Source organism: Typopeltis vanoorti, chromosome 12, assembly GCF_054136105.1.
Source record: "Typopeltis vanoorti isolate ZY-2024b chromosome 12, IOZ_Tvanoo_1.0, whole genome shotgun sequence".
Classification (NCBI taxonomy): Eukaryota; Metazoa; Arthropoda; class Arachnida; order Uropygi; family Thelyphonidae; genus Typopeltis; species Typopeltis vanoorti.
In genome coordinates this window covers 93,270,945-93,297,234 of record NC_143560.1, presented here as the reverse complement: position 1 = coordinate 93,297,234, position 26,290 = coordinate 93,270,945, and the positions used below count along the sequence as shown (strand labels likewise).

Here is a 26,290-nt window from a genome sequence, read left to right as displayed (position 1 = left end):
TTGAATAAATTTATATGGAATAAGTGAGAAATTAGCTAAAACAAACTAACAGTATACAAGACTGTGTTCAAACCAGTTTTAAGTTATGAATCTGAGAGTTGGGTTAGAAATAAAGCACTCAAAGACTAGAGACCACAGATATTGTGAGGGTTCTGAGAAAAATTAGGGGAATAAACAATTGTTAATATGGCATCATTGTCAGAGTCATATTTAAAAATGAAGATATTAGAATGTTAGCATTGTAAGTTAGCTAATCTAAGGTGGTATGCCCACTTAAATAGATTGGATGAAGAAAGATTAGCAAAACAGGTGTTTGATGCCAAGATCACAGGAAAGAGACCCAGAGGATGACAAGGTCTAGGTGGATTGATTCAGTTAGAAATGCCTTAGAAGCACAAAATGTTAGATATGACAATATTGGAGTGAATGGATTAATAGACTAATTTGAAGGAAAATTGTGAACAGGAGATTAATAATAATGTAAACTTTTCATGTTATGCTATCAAACAGGCTGATGAACACCTCTTGAGAGTACATATCAGGAAATTGATGATGATGATAATTCTTGCCCATGGCTTCTTTGCTACCACAGCCATTTTTAGGCACAGCAAACCAGTTTGACTCTTCCATAATTATTCTATCTCTTGTTTGTAACTTAGAAGTCTCTTGAATTTTTTTTGGTCTGAGTAGGTAATCTCCTGTCATAAAGTACCTCAATGTATTTTTTTAAATTTGTCTTAATATACCCATTTTTGAAAAACTGAACAATAACATGATTAAATTTGTTCATTGTTGCATCTTCCATACATTTATATCCATTTCTGTTGGAGAAAAATTAAAATCTGGGTAAATCGATGCACATGTAGTAGTTTTTCAGGATAGAATCTGTGGGGAATGTATTATCAGAAAAGTTTCGATTTCATATCTGCACTGCAGGACACAATCTGTAAAGCTAGTAATTTTTTGCTGCTGTTAAGATTAGTGTGTAGGGTATCTCTGCAATTGAGAAAACAAGAAGCTAGTGTCATCCTCTCACAGTGGCTCCATGAAGGTCCAGTGAGACAATATTATAATGATAATACAATCTAGTTGCTTGCTAAAGTCAGCAGAGAAACAATAACTAAGGCATGTTATTGAAGAAAGTTATATTATTATTAGTACGTAACAGCTCCAAGAAGTCCAAAGACTCACTGAGGGAGGGAACTCTACTCTAGAACTATCCGTCTTCACCAACTACAGCGAACTGCCATTACCATTATTACCTACACCAATGCTATCTACTGCCCACCACAAATAGTATTTTTTGTCTGCATATTGCACATGTTCTCAAGGCCTATTTGTCTGTGTGCAGGATGAAAAACCAGAGTTTCCAGAAGAAGAAAACCCTACTACCTCCATATGAGATTGGCTAACTCACCTTGAATTGAAAAAAAAAACATATAAAGATTCCTTTTGTGATGATAAGAATCGAGCTTAGGCCTTTTCCAATCAAAGGGCACAATGTACCGTCGTTCTTCCAATTGCACTATGGAGGCACTTGAAAGTTCTGATTATTAAAATGCATTTTTCACTTGTTATTACTTCACTATGTGTTATTAATTATTGTTGAAGAGAATGTGTTTGTTATTTGGTCCTCTGCCAAAATTTTTCTGCATAATATGTTAATTTCAGATGTTCAACAGAAATCCTATTTTCAGAGTTTGAAGGTTTAGCATTAATGCAGTGAAACTTTTGTAGAATGAGCTCTAAATAAGTTAAACTGTTTTTAAAATCTTCTTGTTCTCTTATATATATATATATATATATTATTTTTTTTTTTTCCAGAATTCATTTTTACGCGGTTGGAATATTATGAATAAGCTTTAATGACTGATACCGAGAGATAAAAAGATGACATGATATATTTGAAAAGATACTACTAGTTTACTAGTTTCGTTGAATTGATCAACATCTTCAGGTATCACAATCAAAGAAGTATATAAAGAATTATAGAGACTTAAAATTGTAATAACAGAACAAGTATAAAAAGACAGTAGCGTGTTTGAAAACAAAATGCGAGCTTGAGTTCCAAATAAATGTATACTACGTGCTGTCGCGAGTGTGCCAGTACAGAGGCAACGTGTGCATCAGAGAGATTAACATGTCATCTTTTTATTATTATTATTATTATTATTATTATTATTATTTTGACACCTCCAGGGAGTCCAAAGACTCATCGAGGGAGAGTGTGCCGACAGCATCGAACGATTGGTCCCCTTCCAACTACTAACCGCGCTCAAACATACTTAACTGAGCCATTAGTAGCAGAGGCTCTACCAATCGACCAACCTTCGCCCTCTCGGTATCAGCCATTAAAGCTTATTCATATATATATATATATATATAAGAGAACAAGAAGATATAATCCTAAGTATTTTCTAATAGTTAGAAAATACAATCTAATTTTCATTCTCTTTGAGGTTGTCATACAATCCTGGTTATACTGTATGTAGTTTCTGCCCAGCAGTATTGCTAAGTGTAATTTTAGAAAAATAACATTTCATATTTATTTCATTTTGTTTTTGCAGATGAGAATAACAATACTGAAGCAGAGAATAATCATTTTAGATTCTAGTGAAATTAACAGGTAAAGAAATGTTGATGTCCAATTTTTGCTCTACTTATATATATATATATATATATATATATATATATATATATATATATCAGAAACATCAAAATGAAATTCATAAGTAGCGCATTGTTTGCAAGCTCAATAAGTTACACTTAGAAAAATTAAATTTGTATAGTTGAAGGAAGTTTATTATCAACATAAAATTTTAGCCACTTCAAGATGATATATTATTATGTATATTGTAACAATTGCATACTTACATAATCACAGAATTAAAATACTTCTGTTTTGTGCTACTTGGAAACTTTTCTTCTGCTAAGTATTATTATTATTTGGTAACCTCCATGGCATAAACAGACTCATTGTGGTAGACTCACTCAACCAGCAACATGTCTATCATAATGAGCTTTGAAGTTATTTACGCTACCTGCACTCACAATGCACTCAGGCAATGCATTCCACTCACTAACAACTCTTCATGTAAAAAATCGGCTCCTCAAACCCTTCTTCACCACATCTTTATACAACTTCCATTGTATAATTTGTTATTATAAATTATACAATGGAATAATAATTTATTATTATTATTTGGTAGCCTCCATGGAGTCCACAGACTCATCACAGGTGGCCCACTCAACCAGCAACATGTTTATCATAATGAGCTTTGAAGTTATTTACACTGTCTGCACTCACAACACATTCAGGCAATGCATTCCACTCACTAACAACTCTCCGTGTAAAAAATCGGCTCCTAACACCCTTCTTCACCACATCTTTATACAACTTCCAGGGATGATCTCTCGTTCTTTCCATCTTAACATCCACTCTTTTTATGATTTCTTCTGTATTAATCTGATAGAATCCCTTAACTAACTTGAGGGTCTCTATCATGTCTCCTCTTTTCCTCCTATCCACCAACCTCTGCAATCCACATTATCTCAAATGCTCTTCATAACCAACACTCCAGAGTCCTGATATCACTTTGGTTATTGGCCTTTCTAGTGTTTCCACATCACAATGAAAACTAGGTGACCAAATTCTTAGAACAATAGTCCATATGTGGTCTATTTACACTATCTACTTAATATAACCTCCTTATCCCTACATGTCAATGTACTTTTTATCATATCAGTAGTACAATTTGCAGTATTTTCCCCCAGAACTACAGTCCACTGTCTACCATTACTCCAAGATCTCGAATCATCCACTTCCTGAAGTACAGCTCCACCAATACATTATGTTGCCTTATATCTCTGTATCCCAAAGTGTAACACTGCATTTATTAATATTAAAACTGTAATCCCACTCATTAATCCAAGCTAAAAGTCTATTCACATCTTCCTGTAAAGAATTAACATCAGCACACCACTCCTACTTATTCTACCTATCTTTGCATCATTGGCAACATTTGAAGATCTCTTGTCAATCCACAATGAAATATCATTAACAAATAAGTTAAACAGTAAGGGCCCAAGAACAGAACCCTGAGGCATGGCACTGGTCACCTTCCTTTTTTGAGACACTGGCCCATCATACACAACTTGCTGGTATCATTCAGGGAGCCAATCTCCTATCCAATATACTATCTATTTCTATCCTCTGCAGCATATATATACACCAACTTATCATGTGGTAATCTATCAAATGCTTTTGCAAAGTCCAAGAATATCACTGTTATATGATTCTCCCTTATCCAACACATTCGTCGCCTTATCATAAAACATGAGCAGATTGCTAAAACAAGACCTGCTCTTCACAAACCCATACTGACCATCATAGAGAATCTTATATCGATTGACCAATCCTGTATTCTATTTCTAACCAATTTTTCCAACACTTTGATAACAACTGCAGATATATAGGCCAGTCTATAATTGAAACTTCTGTTCTCAAACCATGCTTGTGGAGAGGTATTATTTTGCTTTCTTCCCCACTGCAAGACTTTCATTAATAACCAGGACAAGGGCATCACTAACTCTTTTGCATTCTTTAAAAATACTTTTTTTAAAAAAAAAATTCTTTAAAAATGTATCCATTCCCACAGCCTTATTAACATCTAACCCATCTAACAACTTGATACATCTCTGATTGTTTCACCTTTAATTCTCCTAATTCTTACTTCCCTTCTACATGTTACACAGCATCATTGACACCATTATGATATACACTGCTGAAATAATTCCACTATATCATTTGCTATGGTTACTCTGCTACCATAACTATTCACCAGTATCTACTTGCCATAATTATTTTTCCTCTTGCTTGCCATATAGCAGAAAATATCCCTTGGATTAGCTTTGACTGACTGGCCAATCTCCTTTCATATTCTACTTTTCTTTTTTAACCATTCTTGTCACTTTTCTGGCCTGCACTTCATATTCTTCATGCATCTGTTCACTGGGAACTGTCTAGTACTTCCTCCATAACAACTTCTTTTGTAATACTGCTTGCTTGATTTCACCTTTCATCCATCTCGCTCCTACTCTGTTTATTCACTTAATTCTTGGTATGCAGTTATGCATTGCTTGTTAGATACTGCCTTATCATTTACCATGCACTGTCAACATGTTTTCTACAATTCATCAACCCAATGTATTGATGCTAGTTGTCTACAGAGCTTCCGATAATCACCCATCTTATAGTTCCATATATAGACCTCTTGATAACTTTTTCCTGTTTGACTACTTTCCAAACCAATACCACATGATCACTTTCACCAAGAGGTGGCAGTGTTGATGACTTATTCACAACCACATTCTGTGAGGATATCACCAAATCTGACACTGATAAACTTTGTGTTGCTTCGATGTAGATAGTTATCCTGCAGAAACTCAACAAATTCACTCTCCTTGTTACTATACACTATCTCTTCTTTCCAATCCACATTCCTATAATTAAAATCTCCCATTAGGATCATCTTCCTTTTACTCCCAACTAATTTGTGTAAACATTTCACAATCAATACTCTCCACATTCAATGGCCTTTAATAGCATCTTATTAGATGCTGTTATATGCCAGGAAGTTGTAACTACTGCCAATTATTATGGCACAAGTTTCGCTTATGGCATAATAATTGGCATAAGTGAAACTTGGTTGACTGAGGATGATATACTGTCAGGACTTGAAATGATGGAATATACAATTTTCCAAAAGGATAAGAAGAGAGGAGGGGGACTATTGTTAATGGTAGCAGAGGAATTGTGTTCTTCAAGAGTCGAAGTGGAAAATACTATTCTATTGATCTCAACTTCACACCAAACCGCTTCAAAATCTTCACATGTACTACTTTTTTCCACTTCGACTCTTGAATTAACACCATTCCTCTGCTACCATTAACAATACTCCCCCCCCTCCTCTCTTCCTCTTCCTATCCTTTTGGAAAATTGTATATTCCACCATTTCAAGACCTGACAGTATATCATCCTCAGTCAACCAAGTTTCACTTATACCAATTATCTTTGGGCATACTTATTCAATCAGTACTACAAACTTAGTCCCTTTATTTCTGATACTTTATAATTAGCATACAAGCATAACAATTCCCCACTCATCGAGGCCATCCCATCAACACATTCTTTACTCTCTCTCTCTCTCTTTGTTCTGATCATCGCTATTTCCCTGATCTTGACTCTGATTTTCATTTATATTTTTATCATCCCCACCATTTTGCTCTGCTATAATCCCTTCCTCACCTTTGTGTCCATCCTTCCACAACCTGCTTCTCAACCTCTCCCTGACTCTTAGTGGTACTAATTTCATATGAACCCTGTGCACGCTTATTAAACAACAATCGATCCAAATGATCAACACCAAACCCATTCAAATGCATCCTATCAGCTTGGAACCATTCTAACTTCCCTTTGAAATCATTCCATGAATTCACAAATTGAACACGCTCTATCTGATGCAATTCAACCATCTTGTCATTCAGTATCATTGCTCTCCTCAGTTCACCACTCTCATATCTGAGCAATAAACTAACCACTTTCCCAATGGCACTCTCCTTCACTTCCTGCAACAACTTCTTACTCTCTTTCCACATTCTTTGTCTCACTATTCAAGTCGTTTGGGCCCACTGCTACCACTAATTCTGATGCCTATTCCTTCCTTTTATGCAAAGCATCTGATATTCCTTTTATTTGTACCATCTGTAAAACATGTCTTTTGCACTTTATTTTTTACCACACCTTTAATGACTGAGTCACCTTATAAAACAACTGTATCATCTTTAGATACTTGCTTCTTAACTTCCTTGTCATTTACATCAGTTATGCTCCTCTTTAAACATTCAGTTTACCCCCTCCATACTTTTAACCCGATTCTTCATTTTCATTAACTCTTTCCTAAGCTCTTCCATGTCACTTCTATTATTATTACCATTGCAAGCGCTTCCATCCATTTTCTTATTATTCCTGGTAACACCATTCTCATTTTTGAAATGTCCTAGCCTTTCATCACACTTCTCACATACCATAATACGTTCCTTTTTATTGTTTGATCTAACACTCCATATCTTTAACGTTTTTGGACTAACACTGCATATCTTTAACGTTTTTGGACTAACACTCCATATCTTTAACGTTTTTGGACTCATACATAAAACAGTTATCGCATCTTATCCACTGTGAAAAGTCTAGGGAAAATTTTGACCTTCGAGTTGAGACCTTATGTGCTGCTGGTGTAAGCTTCTTTGCCGTGACTGCTGCCATTTTCATAATTAATTGGCACTTCCATGTTAATCAAAATAACAACCAAAGTGAATACTTTTAGAACCACAATATCACAGTACAATAATTACATCCAGTCTGGTTATCACACAAAAATACTATTATACAAATCTACATATAATTAAAGAAAAAAAACACTTTTCATGGCACCTTTGAAATAGACTGCTACTTCTCATTGAAGCACTTATTGATTTATTATTATTTTTGTGGGTATTTATAGAATTGTTGGGCAAACAACTCAGCAGTAAACGAAAGTCTTTTTACATATGTTCTAATGAATATAGTTATGTTACCTTATCAAGAGTGGCACGATGTTGTACTCTTCCATAGAGGTGCAGGGTGAAGAATGTTCAAAAGCAATGAAGTGTAGTGTGTTGCACTTCTCTTACCAATGGGCATGTTACAACCCAAAAAATAGTACATCCGAATTCTGGGTTTATTTTATTCAACCAAAAATTTTCTAATATACCTATTTTACATCAATCGCCAAAATGATTTAATTGCACTTAGTCTCATAAGGAAGTTGCTGAATTTTTCATACCATAAATCAGGCAAACCAACAAGAACACACACACACAAATTAACAGTAATAGTTGATGCATCCATAATCCAGACAACAATGAATTAACTGCAATTATTACTTGTTCTTTTTTATATGTTTTAACTTATAATATTGCACCTGTTGTGATGAACTGTATAATTTATGCTGTTTCAGACTGAATGGCTGCAATGTATGATCTGATCTGATCCTGTGGCTTCCTCTCTTGAGAGGGTTGCAGCTGATTACTAGGGAGATAGTGATGCAAGGTGGTTTCTCGTTGCTTTCCTCGCCGTATTTTATGACTGTAGCCTGTGTGTTCACGGGTCTGGTTTGCATGCTTGCGGGATGAAAAACCCCAGATAAACTGGCAGAAAAAACCCTGCTGTCCATGCCCAAGACCGGCTAACTTGGCTATGGCTGAGGAAGATCCTTAATCTCTTCATGTCGTCAACGGGAATCGAACCTAGGACACCCCTTCCCTAAGCATATGGTTGCAAAGCACAAAGCCACTAGGCTAACCGCGCAATGTATGATTTGTTGGATATCATATAAAGTACTAACTTGATATGAAAGGCAAGAACATATTAAAAATTATTATTATGAATACCCAACCTCCATGGAGTTAAAGAGACTCATCATGGGAGGTATTCACCATCACACACACACAAAGTTCTTCGGACTGCGCTTTAAACTCATTCAGTGGATCTACATTCACCATACAGTTTGTAGGGATGATCTCTTGTTACGCCCATCCATTCTGTGAGAAATTTCTTCTACGTTACCCTTGTAACAACCCCTTTCCAAATTATATGTCTCAATCATATCCCTCTCCTCCTATTCACAAGGCTTTGCAAATTGCATTCCCTCAGTCTGTCTTCATACCCCACATTCCAAAGCCTAGTGATTGCCTTAGTTAATCTTTGGACCCGTTCTAATATATCTTCATCACCATGAATTGAGGTGACCATATCTGTGCACAATAATTAATCCATATGAGGCCTAATCAAGACTTTATACAATGGAAACGTAACCTTTATTTCTATGTGAAAGTCCTCCACATAATTGCCATAATTTGGTGTAATGAATTCACAACTTGTGCAGTGTGATCCCTGAACTTCAGGTTCTTGTCCCCAATTTCCTCTTCTCTACCTCCCCCAAGAGTTATGAATTATAACAGGTATTATCCCTATTTATGATAACTACTACTTTAGGTGTTGTAATTAGCATAACTAAATTTAATGTCCATTAAGTATCAGCAAAACTATTAAAATAGTTTTAACTAAATTCATGTGCATGCATGTTGTCATTTCTCATGCAATCTGTGAATATCAGCCATACACTAAGGTAATTTCATGTATCCATGATTTCATAATATAGGTTTTGAAATCAAAGTACTCATCTTATTTTAGCAGCCTTTAATTTTGCTTCACAAACTAAAAATTCTGCACTCATTCAGTTTTTGAATTCAGCATAATGATGTGATAAATTTATACAATGATTTCCACAGCCAGGGCTACTGCGATTTTTTTTTTTTTGGGGGGGGGGGACTGGCATTGTAGTTAAAAGAGAAAAGATAACTGTGTGCCAGGTGGTTGTTTCTCATCTAATTGGTATCTGCTTTAACTTTAAGTAAAAACAGACCATAAAATGTTTCAGGACTATAAAAGCTTTTTGGTGATTAATTTTAATAACACTAGTTCATAAGAAAAGTAGTAAGCTAAATTGATTCTATTTTCACAGAATTTAATTCAGAAAATGGTCAGATGATCTGACAGCTTCATTGATTTTCATGGAATTTTTTAGCTTCTTAAGAAAGAATGTGCTCCCAGATTTTTAGAAAAAATCTTAATATTTTATTCTAAATCCCTCTCAGTGGTTATATTTGCTTTGGTAGTATATATACTAAAATGGAACAATACAGTATAGCCCTTGAATAATTTCTTTCTATAAGCTGGTGTGAGTTTGTTTGGTACATAAGTTTTAAAAACAATGCTGTACATTACAAACTTCGGTTAGTTTTGGAAAATGCGCATTTCGATGTTGATTTTGATCTAGTTTTTTTGAGTCTGAGTGTTTTGATTGATAGTGATCTTCAACACAGCGTTCTTTCAGTTACATTTTGTTCAAGGTAAGATTTTATCTCACTGAAATTTTCTCAGGCCCTCTCCTGTTCCCTGTCCAGTGCCCGGCAGTTGTCTTCCGCCTTTAAAAAGGAGATTTCCACTGTCGTCTACACTCGGTGGTTGGAAGGGACAAGGCAGGCCTGTTCCACATGAAACATCCTTCAAACTACAGATTAGACTTAATCATGAATACTCCATATGATGACCTAAACTTTAAGGAACTCCTTGCAGTTTTCAAACATGTTGGATACCTCCTTAACTCCAAATGGCCCGGTAGGGTAGAGATACACCAGATTACTGAAGTCGAATCAGAGGACTACCAACCCCCTGATCCACTTTCCAGCACTTCTCAAGATAAAACCAGGGAGATTATGTTGCCAGCTATCAGACAGTCCCTAATGGACTCAGATGGTCAGTAGAAAAAAGTGTAAGAAGGAGTCTCCAGCTACAGAACCTGAAACAACAGCAGAAGCAAAGGCTCAGCCCAAAAATAGGCTAGCACAGATGGACACATCGGTACAGCCCGTTGAAAGAGCACCTTCAGGGAACACAGCGGCTCAGCCCAAAGAAAGAATTCCACCAGTGATTCTAAGATCTAAAGACAAATGGTCAACAGTAGCGGAGGTGATGAAGAACACCGAAATCAAGTTCACTTCTGCTAAAAATTCAGATGAAGGTGTCTGCATTCGACCAGAAGGAGCATCGGACTACCGTTGGGATACTAAATTTATGGATGAGCTGAAAATTCCATATCATACATTCCAGCTAAAAAGCAAGAAAAACTTAAAGGTAGTAATTAGAGGTCTAGTGGAAACAATAACGTCAGAGGAGATAGCCTCTGACCTCAAGTCACATGGATTAGAACCTATAAAAGTCGCGTGCATGTACCGTGCAGACAAACGTCCCGTGCCTCTGGTTTTAGTAGAAATTAGTAAAGACCAGAGAGATATATATGACCTGACAATTGTTTGCAACCTAGTAATTAAGACAGAGCCTCTTAGAAGAAAACATCTGCAGGTCAATGCCATTGCTGCCAGAAATATGGGCATGCACAGAAGCTTTGTAGGGCAGAGTTCAAGTGCATTAAATGTGTAGGCAATCATCCCTCTCATACATGTTCTAAACCACGCACAACTCCCGCTAAATATGCAAATTGCGGTGGGCCACACCTGGCAAACTACAAAGGTTGCTCATTCCATCCATCTAATCTGTCTAAAGCTAGAGGAACAGAAGTCCCATCAACTAAGAAGCATGTTGCACCAGAAAGCCTTTGCGAACTTCTACAAGTAACAGATCGTACGCCTCAGTGGTTTCCTCCCACACCAAATCGGCAGAACTATACCAAGCAGTCAAAACTGCCGTGATGCTTGCCGCCATTTTAGGAGAAATGCTAACAGATTTTAGCAAATCAAATCCAAACCAGGCAGACACAAACAGATTTCTTAAATATACCCAAGTCATATGCTTTATCAATCATCATCAAATTCCTGCCATGTACCCTCAAGGGGTGTACAGAATATGATAGTACTACATGAAAAAATTACATCATTAATAACTTCCTATCTACAATTTTCCTCCAAATCAGTCTGTTACTTGTCAAGACTCCAACATTATCAGATCTTATATTTCTATTGTCTAAGGCACTTTGTACCGTATCAATCCACCTATATCTTGGTCTTCCTCTGGGTCGTTTTGCTGCCAACCTGGCAGAGAACACTTGTTTTGCTAATCTTTTTTCGCCCATTCTGTTTAAGTGACCATACCACCTGAGATTAGCTCTGCTAATGCATTCCTGGATGCTGACAATGTCAAGTTCTTTCCTAATATCCTCATTTTTAATATAATATTGCCATCGATGCCATCTGTTCACGCCTATAATCTTTCTCAGGACTCTCATATCTGCGGTCTCTAGTCTTTGGTCAAGTGTTTTACTTCTGACCCAGCTCTCAGATCCTTAAGTTAAAACTGCTTTGAACGCTGTCTTGTATACAGCTAATTTAGTGTTACGACTAATTTCTCTCTTATTCCATACGAATTTATTCAATTGACTTCCTACCACACCAGCTTTGCTGATTCTGTTGTCTATTTCTATATTTAATTTACCATCTTCACTAAAAATTGTGCCTAAGTAGCTGAAATGTTTTACTTGTTCCACAGGTTCTCCATTCACAACACAGTTGACATTTTCAATGATTCTGCCTATTTTCATTGTCTTTGTCTTTTTATTGCTGACCTTCATACCATATCTATTACAACAGTTATTCAATTTAGTCAGAGAATCTTGCAGACTTGTAGCGGATTTATTTAGAAGTATAACATCATCCGCATAAAGCAAAGAGCTGACATTAACATCTCCAATTTTGATATCATGTTTAATACCACTTTCCTTCATAATGTGATCCATATAGATAATGAATAACAGAGGGGATAATGTACATCCTTGTCTCACACTAGATTTAACATTAAACCACCTTCCTGTACTTCCTTCAATTCCAACTGCTGACTTACAACTCAAATAAAGACTAAGTATTGCTTGATATAATGCCCCATTGACACCATATAATTGTAGAATATTGAATAGCTTCTCTATTGGCACCTTGTCATATGCCTTTTTCAAATCGACAAAACTTAAATACAGATCTTTGTTATATTCCCATGCTTTTTCTCAACTATTTGTCGTAAAGTGAAGATCTGATCCTGACAGCCTCTATTTGGCCTGAATCCAGCTTGTTCTTCGCCATGCTTTTCTTCCACAAGTCTTCTCAACCGTTTCTCAAGTATACCAGCATAGATCTTGCCAGGAACACTCAGTAGGGAAATACCTCTGTAATTCTCACATTCAGTTTTATTTCCCTTTTTGTATATGGGTACTATGAGAGCTCTACTCCAATCATCGGGAATTTGTCCCTCTGTGAAGGCTTTCTAAACTATGCAGTGCAGCCACTGTAAGACTCTTATACCACCATACTTCAGCATCTCTGGTCGAATATCAACTACTCCTGCTGCCTTTCCACATATCAAGCCTTTGATGGCTTTTTCTACTTCAAGTATGGATATGTATTCCTGACTGTATGCCTGGTCAGTGTTTTTTACCACTGTGCTGTCATTTCTGCTTGTTTCATTTAGCAGTTTTTCAAAGTAATTACTCCATACTTCAAGGATATCTTTTTCTCCCGCTTTCATGTCACCTTTATCATCCCTAACTCCTTTTAAAGCACTCTTTCCTCCATTCCTAAGCTTCTTCAACAACCTCCAGAATATTTTGCCACCTTCTTGATATTTATTTTCTATATTCTTGCCAAAGTCCTCCCATGATTTTTGTTTAGCTAGTTTTACACAGTGTTTAGCATTCTTGCATTTGTCACTGTACTCTCTAAGAGCACAAGCTGACTTATTCGCCAGGAACTTTTGATAAGCTTTCTTCTTTTCCTTCGCTGCCTCTTTAACTTCCTGTGTCCACCATGGAGTTCTAATTTTTTTATCCTTGCAGACAACTTCACCACATGCCTCTCTAGCTGAATCAATCAGGGTTTTCTTCAAGGCTTGCCACTGAATCTCGAAGGTTTGATTCCTGTTCTCAAACTCTTTCATTTTTTCTTCAATAATCTTTGTGTATTTTAGTCTACAGTTCACATCTGAGAGCTGCTCAAGTTTTATTTGCTTTAAAACTTTCTTACATGTTATTCTTTTCAATATGAAATTCAATTTTATCCTGCTCAAGATTAAATAGTGATCGCTTCCAATTTCAAACCCTCTGTACACTCTGGTGTCCTGCACCAGGGAGAAAACATCACTATCAACAATAACATAGTCAATGAGACTTTTCTTATTCCTTGCCTCTTCTTTCCATGTGAATTTGTGCACATTTTTATGTTGGAACATGGTGTTAGTAATAACCAGTCCATGTCCTGAGCAGAAATCCAACAAATATTTGCCATTATTATTAGCTTTGCTCTTTTCTCCAAATTTTCCCAAAGTATTTTTGTATGTCTGACAATCACTTCCTACTCTGCTATTTAGAACCCCAACAAGGACCAACTTTTCTTTTTTCATTGTGTCAGTTGCTTTTTCTAAAGCCTCAAAAAATTCCTCCACTTCTACCTTAGTAGAACCTTCTGTGGGACCATAGGCACAAATAAGTCTCATTGTCCAGTTCCCCATTCTCATATTTGCCCACATTACTCTACTTGAGACTGACTGCCATTCAAGAAGATTAGCCTTGTATTTTGTGTTGAATACTATGGCTACTCCTTCTTTTCCTTGATTGTCATTGCCTGAATATAACATTTTGTATTTATTGCTCAGAAAGATCTCACCAGTTTTTGTCTTTTTTGTTTCAGTCACCCCTATTATGTCGATCTGGTACTTATCTAATTCCTCAGCTAGCTCCATTTCTTTGCCATTCAGGCTTCTTATGTTGATAGTACGGAACTTTAACTCTGATGATGTTGAGTTGGGGTGTGTTTTCAGATTTGTTCCAGTAGCTGACTTTTCGCTGTTCGCCCTAGTTCCCTGGCAAAAACAACGGGAGCCTTGTTTAACTGGGCGATGTCCCAGCCGCCATGAAATTTTGTCATGTTGTACCATCATTTTTTTATTTTGGTTTAACCAATAAGAATACAATTTGGCCGGCTAAATCCCAAATTGCCAGCCCATCCTCGGTATCCAAGTAGATACCCAACAGGGTGCACCACGAGAGGGTGAGGATTGGACATTAGGTCAGAAGCCCTGGTCGGTTCTCCTCATTCCTTTAAAGGCTATGTGGAGGTGTCCTCTCAGTTATACAGCTTTGACCCTTAAGCACCCTGCTTTATCAGTCATTAATGGATAATTCAACCATCACAATAAATTCCATACAGGTCGCATTCTGGAATGCTAATGGACTAAACAATAATCTCCTAGAATTGGAACAATTTGCTGCACGTTATAGAGTTGACATCCTTTTAATCAATGAGACTCACCTCTGGCCATGTTATAACCCCAAACTAAGATGCTACACATTACTCAGGAATGATAGGCTTAACGCCAGAGGGGATGGCACAGCTATCTTCATCAAAAAAAAAACATAAGATACAATGTGGTCATTATTTTCTTGATCTGGAATTGAGATACACACTAACAATACAGGTAGACTAAAACTATATTCTGTTTACAACCCTCCAAGCAAACCACTACTAGCCGCAGATCTCTTCCAGCTCCTCGATACAAATTAAGCAACAATAATGGTAGGAAGGAGACCTAAACACTAAACATCCAGCATGGAATAGTAGAAACACCAACAACAATGGGAGGAGCCTATACAAGTTTGCTATGACAAGAAATATCACCATAACAGGCCGAACCAACACACTACGGACCGCTGGGCAAACCTGATGTGCTGGATATTGCCATCTTCAGGAACACCTCGTACCAATTTCAGTTATAGGTTGTTAATGATCTCAGCTTTGACCATAACCCAGTTCTACTAAGCCTAAGTGGGGAAACAGAAATTATCCCCAACCAGTCCTGCACAAATTTTAAAAAGGTCGATGCATCTCTCTGCAAAATCACAGGCCCTGTTCCAACCATCTCTTGCGTTGTCACGGCTGGTGGGATGATGAAGTACGCTGTGCACTTCATCATGCAACCAGCCATGACAACGCAAGCTATACTACGCCAAAGGAAATATACCAAATCATCAAGAACCTCAACAACAGAAAAGCACCAGGTCCTGACCAGATTTCAAACAAAATTATAAAGGCACTCCCTCACAAAACAATAATGCATCTAGTGGCTATCATCAACGCAATGCTAAGACTCAACTACTTCCCCACTTGCTCAAAGCAGCCAGATATAATCCTCATCTACAAGCCGGGGAAAGCACCTCAGTTCCCCCAGAATTACAGACCTATCAGCCTTTTGTCAGGCCTGGGGAAAATAGCAGAAAAAGTAATACTTAAACGCCTACAAAATGAAACGACAATCTAGACCTAATCCCAAAAGAACAATTTGGTTTTCGAAAACAGGTCACTGCACAACTCAACAGGTTCACATACTTATAGAATACATAACTACCAGATTCAATTGGAAACAACATATAGGGGCAATCTTCCTGGACGTGGTGAAAGCCTTCGATAAAGTGTGGCACAAAGGCCTCATCCACAAACTAATAACAGCAAAATACTCACTAAACCTCATCCATATCATAGACTCTTATCTGAAAGACCGAAAATTTCAAGTGAAACTGTGTGGCCTCAGATCCTCTGCAAGATGTATCATAGCAGGTGTCCCACAAGGCTTCCTTCTATCGCCACTACTCTTCAGTATTTACATATCAGACGTCCCAAACACTCCATCAACCATCATAGCTTTTTATGCAGATGACATGACAATACTAGCCAGATCACTCAGGCCACATCTAACCACAAAACGACTACAAAATGCAGCAAGAAATCTTGAAAAATGGTTTCAAAAATGGAGAATAGACGTCAATGCATATAAGAGCACAACTATACTCTTTACAAGAAAGAAAGCAAACCACCACGGCGCAGTCACAATGTTCAATACTGATATCCCATGGCAAAAAGAAGTAAAATACCTGGGAATCAAATTAGATAACCGACTCAACTTCAACTCCCACATCTCTCATGCCTGCAACAAAGCTAACTCAGCAATAGCTCAACTCTACCCTCTACTCAACCAAAGAAGCAAAGTCAGTCCAGAAAACAAACTAAGAATATACAAAGCAATCGTCAGATCCACATTAACTTATGGTTCACCAGCGTGGAGCCACACCTCCCCTAGCAACATCAAAAGATTACAAATAATCCAAAATAAATGATCTTCGATGCCCCATGGTTTGTAAGAACACTATCCTCCACCAAGACGGAAACCTGCCAGACATACCTACGTTTCTCTTCCAAATAGCAGCCAAGTACTTTGCTCAGGCATCACTCCATCCCAACCAACTCATTCGTGAATCATCAGATTGCGATGAAAATGACAGATGGAAACACAAATGCCCAAAGGCGGCTCTAATCACAGATTGAAATAATTGTACACAGCCCTAATTAGGGCAAGCCAGGCGCTCAAAAATTTCTTTCATTGAATAATTAAAACATATCGTTTACGGGATAAAAATCCAAGGGATTGATGTCCGTCTTGCCATAGAAGTTAGCAGTTTAACAGCATAACCCTGTGCATGGATGACATGCAAAATTGTGAAACATTCCATATTTTATTGCCTGCACATGGAACTGTTGTGTTATAGGTTTTGTGACCTTTTATGTATGGATCATTATAAAAAAAAATTAAGAAAACAAAATCGAGGAATATTCTGTATCTTGCAGAATTATGCTCTACCTAGTGGCAAATAGTTCTTTGATAACCAAAAATGTCATAGCTATGTTGATTGTAAAATTGCCCATCAATTAGTGAATTGAATAATAGCTATTACTTGTGAAGATGTAGAGAAGCACTAGCTAGTCTTAATCTTAATTTCATATAACGAATGTTATTCATAATAAGAAATTATTAAGATTATTTATTTTTAGAGTGATATTTGTCCTATTTTTAGTTACAAATATTTGCTATGGTAATAGAATTTCCATTAAATATATGCTGATTAAATATATGTATGATACATATGATAAAATCAAGGACTGTGTGAGGCATTTTACTATCCAAATTTTGTTTGTCATTTTGTGTACTATTTTTAGTATCAGTTTTCCTTCAAATTATTTTGTAATAAAGTTATAAGTTTCTGTTATTATTTTGGTAAGTTTTTTGCAGTTTTGATACTGCTGCAAGAATGATACATCTAGTTGAATTTTTTCAAATTTTCTGATGTAGGAATTTTTTGCATATTAAGTCAGAAAGATCATATTTAGTATGCTTTTACATAATCTGAAAGCAAAACAGAAAAATAAAAAATATTGTTTTTAAACTGATTTTCTTTTATTTTTTAAAAGGTTGAAAAGGGAGTCAACTGTTTCTTGTATCCATATGCAGTCATTCAGTTGTTGGTCACTGCTTTTGGAGTTTTTTTTTTTTACTTTTATCCTATATTGGATATTTATTTATTTAATCTAGTTAAATTACTTAAAGTTAAATGTCATAGAAAATTTATATATAATATGACATATAAAAAGTTAAGCCAAACTTTTTATATGTCATATTATAGGATTGACTGTAAAGGCCTGTGTAAATTCCAGCTGTTGTGATGCATGTCCTCTGCTTTGTGTATTTGTTTATCTCTGTATCATCAAATTTCTTGAATGTGTGAGGAAGTGCCTTCAACATGTGGCCTTTGAATTACTCTTCATCTCCTAAATGAATGACACACATCCATTCACTGAAATTTTCATCTGCAGTGAGAGTGTATACCTTCTGTTGTATGCAATAAATTATATTCTTGTTAGCACTGATAGTATTTTCATGCCAAAAGAATAGAGAAGAATCCAAAGCAGTGGGGCTAAATTCTCAGTTCAGTTCATTTGATTGTTGGAATTAAATTTCAATATTAAAAAGAATGTTTAACATCAGTTTTAAAAAGGATGCATGTATAACCATATTTTAACTTACTTTGTACACATGATAGTTATGAAGAACTTCTCTACTTTTTGTAGTTATACATTATAGAGGAAATTATATTATTATTTTTTTCATCCATATTATACCCAAGTAAACAACCTCAAATGAAAGATGAATTAACCCATGCTCAAGCTCTCATAAAATCAAATGCAAAATAGTATCATTAGACATAAAGAAATGAACTAAATTCTATATTATAATCTTATTCTGGGCAGTACTTAACATTTATCACACTTTGTTACTTTTTAAGTGAGATGTTAGGCAAAATCAAAAACTCATTACACAAGAAAAACCTGTTAAATAAAAACATAAAAGTAAAGAATTATTATCACCACCATCATTAGATGGTGGTGATAATTCTCTATAGATAATAATCCCCTACAGACAAAAGTCTCATTGCAGAAATCATCATCCTTTATCGTAAACACGTTTACATTTTCTGCACTTATCACATGCTCAGGCAGTACATTCCATGCAACTACTCTCCATGGGGTGCAGAGGGGGGGGGGGGACTCTCTCTCTCACTTCTTTGTTGAATCTCCTTTATTCCAGATTTTTTTTTTTTTTTTTTGAGAGATCAATCTCAAAGTAAGCAAGTCCATTATATGTGAAATAATACAAGAACTTAAAACTTTCCACTTTTTAGGTGAATTTTACAGCAATGCATAAACACCTTTAGTTTTATTTTCTCTCTCTCTCTCTCCACCTGACCTTATACATATAATAACTCTAATCTAGTTGGATGGATTTTAATAGTATTTGTTAAATTATGTTAATATTAACATTTTTAGGAGCAAAAATTAGGAACAATTCTTTGAAACAATACAAAATAGCATTCTATTGGCTTGATGAAATAGTAGAAGGAAATTTGATATTTAGGATCTTTTAAAACATGAATGAAAATAATAAAGTAAGTCTGCAGACACATAAGCCAAAAACAGCTTCTAGGTTCAATGAAGAATGAATAACATCACTATAAAAGTTTTTATTGTGAAATACACTTTTTTTTTTTTATGATTCTCACATATCATTTGTTATATTTGTTGCATTTTGTTGTTTCAAGGAGGGGAGCAACAGAAGATATAAAAGCATGAGAGAGGGTGAGTAAGGAGATAGTATTAAATGTTAATCTCTTGATTATGGATGTGTTTGATGAGAGCATGATGAAACATGATTTCATCTTACTCTCATCATGCAGTTTGGATATGTATGGATATTCATCCATACATGTCCAAACTAGTGTTATTTGGGTGTGTGAGTTGGGGGGGGGGTGCAAATTAACTTACGTGCTGGCACTTGAGATGAGCAGCTGTAACAGTTGCAATTCATGTATATTAATATCGGAAGCATTAGCAATAAAGGGGAGGAGTTTACATTCGTCATTTCAACTTAGTCAAAAACTATTAGCATTAGTATAAGACTTTATTGCAGGAGAAGGCTGTAATTACAGGGGATAAAATATAAAGGGTATTGTATTTTCAGAGAGGTTAGAGAAAATAGGATGGGCAGAGGGATATTGCTGATAGTATCACAAGAATTATAGTCTATGTTAATAAACAATAGATGACTTACCTAAGCATGAAAAATTAACATTTCTATTTAAAATTTTAATAATAATAGTAATATACTATTTTTAATTATAATAAAATTATTAAAATTTATGCCTCATGTATCAAGGAAGTCCTTAGTATGAACTAAGGATTTCCTTGATATATGAGAATCTTTGTAAATAACAAAGCACAAGGAAATAAAAAAATTGCTGTGCTAATTGAAACATAAGTCTGAATAGACTGGCATTGCATACCTTATTGTACTAAAGTCCTAACATGTGATTATATATATATTAATTGGTGACAAGCAGCAGTTTAGGGCACTATCTCCCACAATGGGAATAAGTGTAACTCATATCTATTCAGGTTAGAGGAATGTAGCAATACTTTGCAGCTCTCCTTACATAATCATTCCATAAGAAGCAGTTTATTAAAACAGCCAATTATATTTAACAGATTTATTATTATTATTACACGACACCTCCAGGGAGTCTGAGGACTCATTGAGGGAGGACACCTACTCTACATCTCTGTCTCCACTACTCAATCCACCAACTTCACCAATGCTATCTGCTGCCTGCCACCACCACTGGTATTTCCACAGACAATCACAGACATCCATTCCCACAGCTGGATTTGAACCTGCAGCCTTTTGGTTGGAGAGTGGGTATGCTTACTGCTCAGCCAACAGCTGATTTCCCAAATAATCCCTGTCTGTTGTAAAATTGAAACTTTTGTTTCCCCCAAAGCTATTTACTTACAGGTCACATAAAAAAAATGATTATTTCTGTATCCACTTGAGTCTTTTCTGAATTTCTCTCCAGCAATAGAAGTCTGCATAAAATGCAGACTTCTGTTGATGGGGTGAAAAAAACACATAATTGGTATTGTTTAGAAAGTATGGCATAGTAATGATGAAATTACATGATTTATTTAAATAAATCATATAACTTGTTCTGAGTGAAAGGCTGGCTAGAAACGTTAACCAAATCTGGTGTGAGACAGAGGCCAGCAGAACAAAATATGCAGTTGAATGTTGCTGTAGACCAGAGGATGGAAAAGATGATGAGATGGTATGCATCGGCAAATAGGCTGAATGAGTGGAGGGCAGGTAATTATTATGGGGGATTTCAATTATTGGAACATAGATTTGAAGGAGGAGAGGACAGGAGGAAGGAAATGGAATTTATGCAGTTACTAAGGAATAATTACCTGAGACAACATGTGATGAAATATACTAGGGATTTGAGAGTACTTGATCTAGTAGTTGCATCTGAGAATAAAACAAGCCTAGTTAAAGTATTTAGACCTTTGTAGACATGATATCAGTGGTAAAATAAACCCACCATTAAAAGGAAATAATTAAGCTATTCCCTAGAGTAGAGGAATGAAGTAGGCGAAGCTATTATAGCCATATCTAACTTTTAGAGGCCAAGAGGGGAGTTTAATTTCACCGGTAGCCAATCAGAGATAGCTGACACATGACTATAATAATAAACGGCATCCAGTGAAGAGGGATAGATGATTTGTGGAGGAAAAGAAATATTTTGTCAGTGAATTTCATGTTAGGAAGGAGACTGGGAGTTGATTAAAGTGCCATCGGACCTGATGGGATGTAACTTTTCATTATGTTGTGTCACTGAATAAAAGGGAATTCAAAGCAGTGATGCCAAGTTATTAAACGTCCATAGTTTAGTCCATTTTCGGTAATGCCTTCCGGTTCTAAGGCCCTGAGTTTGAATCCAGTCTGGAACGTGAAGAAACTTTGAGAGCTTTTCAAATGAAGATGAGAGCCAATTTCATACAAAGGCAGCAGGATTTTTTCTTCCAGGAACTCAGGATTTTTCCATTCTGCATTTAGGCAAATCAGCCAGGAAAACATGTAATTTTCATACAAAGTATACTTAAGGCTAAATGTCTTATAATAGAATGCTGGTTACAAAATCCATGGATACCTGGAATGTCATGGGCACTTATGGGCCTGGTAGAACCACTGACAATGTCCAACTATTCACCATTGTGTTTTAGGGGTAATGTTCAGGAATTTGTTAAGGGTGATAAGATGATTGCATCGATAAGGAGGTAACCACGTACAGAGGACTTATATATCATTCTGTATTATATTTAATAGAGAAGGCGATTGATGATATAAATTCCTCTGAAGAGATGAATTTCTACAGTGAACAGCAAAGATTTGTTAATAAAGGGTAATCAGAGTGTAGAATAACGACAGTTGCACTGGACATATACAGACAGCTCCTCAACTTAGGTAAATTGGGGGGGGGGGGGAGGCTTAGAATGGGTGAAGATAGGAAAGAGAACAAGACGTCATCCCTGGAAGCTACATATAAGGAGAGTGTGAACAAGGGGGGGCGGGATGAGGAGTAGGTTTTTTTTTCTGCATGGAGAGTGGGGAGTGATTGATTACAATACACTACTCGAGAGTGTGGTGAGCACGGAGACAGTAATGAGTCTTTTGACTCCATGGAGGTTTTAATAATAATAAAATTCGAATTACATATATGAAATACAATTGATCTAGAGAGGAAATTGAAAATTATAAAGATAAAAATTATCTATTACTTTCTTGATAATTTTCCAACATGTTTAGAAGTTTTCTAAGTTGATTTTTGCATTAAAAGCTTCTTTACAATAAACGTTTTTTCCCTCTTGTTGTGTGTGCGCACGTGTAAGTTCTTCCGTAACCTTAGGCTTTTTGTAGGATGAAACTTTCTGGATAACGCTAGTCAAGACGTATTTTAACGGCACTAAGAACTGGAGGGAGCCTCCATAGCTCAGTCAGTATAGACGAAGGGCTTTGGTCGGAAAGACCAGGGTTCGATTCCCGTCCATGATGTGAGGAACCTTTATCTATTATATTTCGACTAAAGGTGAGTTAACCGGTCTCATACGGTGGTGGAGATTTTTCATCCCCCAAAACAGGCAAACTGGGCCGTGAACACGGCTACAGTCATAAAAAACTTATGGCAAGGAAGACAACGGGAAACCACCTTGCTTAATGATAATCTCCCTAGTATGGTAGGATATTGCTACCCCCACTAACCATAAGGCTGAAGGGAAATGGAATAGAATGAAGGTGGAGAAAGCAGTTAGAGGATAATGCTTTCAGCTTCTTAACAGAGCTTTATGAAGAGAAGAAACAAGCCATTGCTTGGTCTTGGTGTAGTTGCGGTCAGTTGGTGGATTGAGTGGTGGAGACAAAGTTGTAGAGCAGGTGCCCTCCCTCGATGAGTCTGGACTCCCTGGAGGTGTCAAATAATAATATTTGTGAAGAGGCTTAAGTGCTGTGAGGACATCATGTTGGAGGCTTAATGGATTTTTTAACACTCAAAAAGAATTAAAATAGACTTTAATACTTCCTATATTTCTCCTAGTCACTAGGACATCTACGGGGATTACAAAAAAATTTAATGTAACATATGCACAAATAACAAACAATACTAAGCCCAACCACGTGGGTGACACTAAAGTCCTATCTAGGTAGAGCGCCCTCTAAGGGCAGTCGTAGGTGGCCTGGAATGTAAGGTGGGAACTCTGGTGATGAGTGTTTCCCAAATCTTCGGAAGCTTAATGCACCCATATTTATTGAGATTTGGTTGGTTTTTGAGAGCTGCTGCTGCTTCTAAGAAAAGTCTCTCTTTCTTGAATTTGCTGTGGTGGAGCATGGTGGTTTTCTTCCATGATACTCTATGGGTGGTGTCCAAAACATGGTCAGCCAAGCCTGAATGGCCATAGTTGTGTTTGAAGATGTAAGACTTGTGTTCCTCTAGACGGATGGATGCTGATCTGCCTGTCTGTCCAAAGTACGCCAGCTTACAAGAACAGGGTACTTTGTAAACTCCAGGCAGAGAGAGAGGAGGGAGCTGATCTTTCGTAGAACGGATAAGGGTAGCCAGTTTGCGGTGGGGCTTATATGCTGTGTGTAGATTGTATTGTTTTAGTATCTTGGCTATTTTTTCAGATGTGCCACGGATATAGGGTATGGTGATGGCATTTTTAAATTCTTGTTGACGAGAAGGAAGGGGAATGGGGGAGGAGTTGATTATTTTTTTGATACTGTGATGGCTGTAGCCATTGGAAAGGAATGTGCTGTGTATGTGGTTAAGCTCATTAGTGAGGGCGGTTCCACTGGAACAAAGATTGTGGGTTCTCTTGGTAAGAGTTTTAATAATGCCATATTGTTGAGAGGGGTGGTGGTGGGAGAGTTTGTGAATGTATCTGCCTGTGTGTGTGGGTTTTCTGTATACGGTGAAGGTAAGTGTATCATTAGGCAGGCGTGTGACCAAGGTGTCTAGGAAGGGCAAACAATTGTTCTTTTCCTTTTCCATAGTGAACTGGATTCTTGGATGTAGACTATTGAGATGACTGAGGAAGGAGTCTAATGTGTCTGGGCCATGAGGCCAAATAGAGAACACATCATCTACATATCTTAGCCAGATAGAAGGTTTGAGTGGGGCTGAGTCTATGGCTCGTTTTTCGAAATCTTCCATATAGAAATTGGCAAGGGGGAGTGAGAGGGGGGAACCCATGGCAGTTCCCTCTGCTTGTAGATTTTGTTGTTCCACGAGAAATATCCAGAGTTAATGGCAAAGGAAAAGAGATCTAAGATGTCAGAGGGAAAAATCTTTTCTAAGAGAGATAAGGTGTCAATTAAGGGAATATTGGTAAACAAAGATGAGATATCAAAGCTTACCAATATGTCTGTCTTCTTCAAGGTTAAATTTTCTGTGAGGGCTTTAAAGTGGGTCGAGTTTTTTATATAGGAAGGGGACCTTCCGGTGAGGGGGATCAGAGAGTTGGCCAGCTGTTTAGATAGTCTATAGCAAGGTGCATTGGTAGCATCTACTATAGGCCTGAGTGGGGAATTGGGTTTGTGGATTTTTGGTAAACCGTATATTCGGGGGGGACGGGAACGGAAAGGTTTAAGTTTTTTCGTGACATCTGGGGGCCAGGAAGATACTTTTTTGAGTAAAATTTTAAGTTTCTTAACTTGTGTTTTTGTGGGGTCGTGTTCTAGCGGGATGTAGGTAGCGCGATCGCGGAGGATCGCGCTATCTACCGCAACAAGCCCCACCGCAAACTGGCTACCCTTATCCGTTCTACGAAAGATCAGCTCCCTCCTCTCTCTCTGCCTGGAGTTTACAAAGTACCCTGTTCTTGTAAGCTGGCATACTTTGGACAGACAGGCAGATCAGCATCCATCCATCTAGAGGAACACAAGTCTTACATCTTCAAACACAACTATGGCCATTCAGGCTTGGCTGACCATGTTTTGGACACCACCCATAGAGTATCATGGAAGAAAACCACCATGCTCCACCACAGCAAATTCAAGAAAGAGAGACTTTTCTTAGAAGCAGCAGCAGCTCTCAAAAACCAACCAAATCTCAATAAATATGGGTGCATTAAGCTTCCGAAGATTTGGGAAACACTCATCACCAGAGTTCCCACCTTACATTCCAGGCCACCTACGACTGCCCTTAGAGGGCGCTCTACCTAGATAAGACTTTAGTGTCACCCACGTGGTTGGGCTTAGTATTGTTTGTTATTTGTGCATATGTTACATTAAATTTTTTTGTAATCCCCGTAGATGTCCTAGTGACTAGGACGAAATACAGGAAGTATTAAAGTCTATTTTAATTCTTTTTGAGTGTTGTTAAAAAATCCATTAAAAATAATAATATTACTTTGCATTTAAGTTACATACTGAAATCCAATCTATGTACATTGCTTCCTGCAAAGTAAACTAACAGAAATAACCTTTAAAATATGCTACTGCAGTACCGCAAAACCTAGTATTGTAACCTTTAAGCGATAAGGTGGGATGAATGTTTACACGACAACTGGGCGATAGCCAGAAACACGCCTAGTGGGCATACGATTTGGCGAATTTTTTTTGTTGTAAATATTGGTAAAATATATATAAATATGGTTAAGACTTGTGAGGTGTGAGTTAGAAGTTATGAACTTATGAGTTATTTCCACATAATTGAAAAATAAATAAAAATAATCCAGATCTAACCGACCTAAGCTTACCTACGTGAATTTGCTTCTAATTTTCGATAAATTAAAAAAAAATTTTTTTTTCGAAGAATTGGTGATTCGAAAAACTTACTTTCGAAAAATTATATCATATATCGAA

At 36.8% G+C, this 26,290-nt stretch overlaps 1 long non-coding RNA gene across 3 annotated transcripts in view; it reads left to right on the top strand.

Moving 5' to 3' along the window:
- LOC150101009 (uncharacterized) overlaps positions 1-18,371 on the top strand; it is an 81,734-nt gene extending 63,363 nt beyond the window's left edge. For 2 of the 3 annotated variants that reach the window (XR_016549144.1, XR_016549146.1), the window contains one exon: positions 2,568-2,810. This is a non-coding gene — a long non-coding RNA (uncharacterized LOC150101009). Of the gene's footprint in view, positions 1-2,567; positions 2,811-18,167 lie in introns of those variants that run through there. The other variant, XR_016549145.1, reaches the window with a different exon arrangement.
- Positions 18,372-26,290: the final 7,919 nt, after the last annotated feature.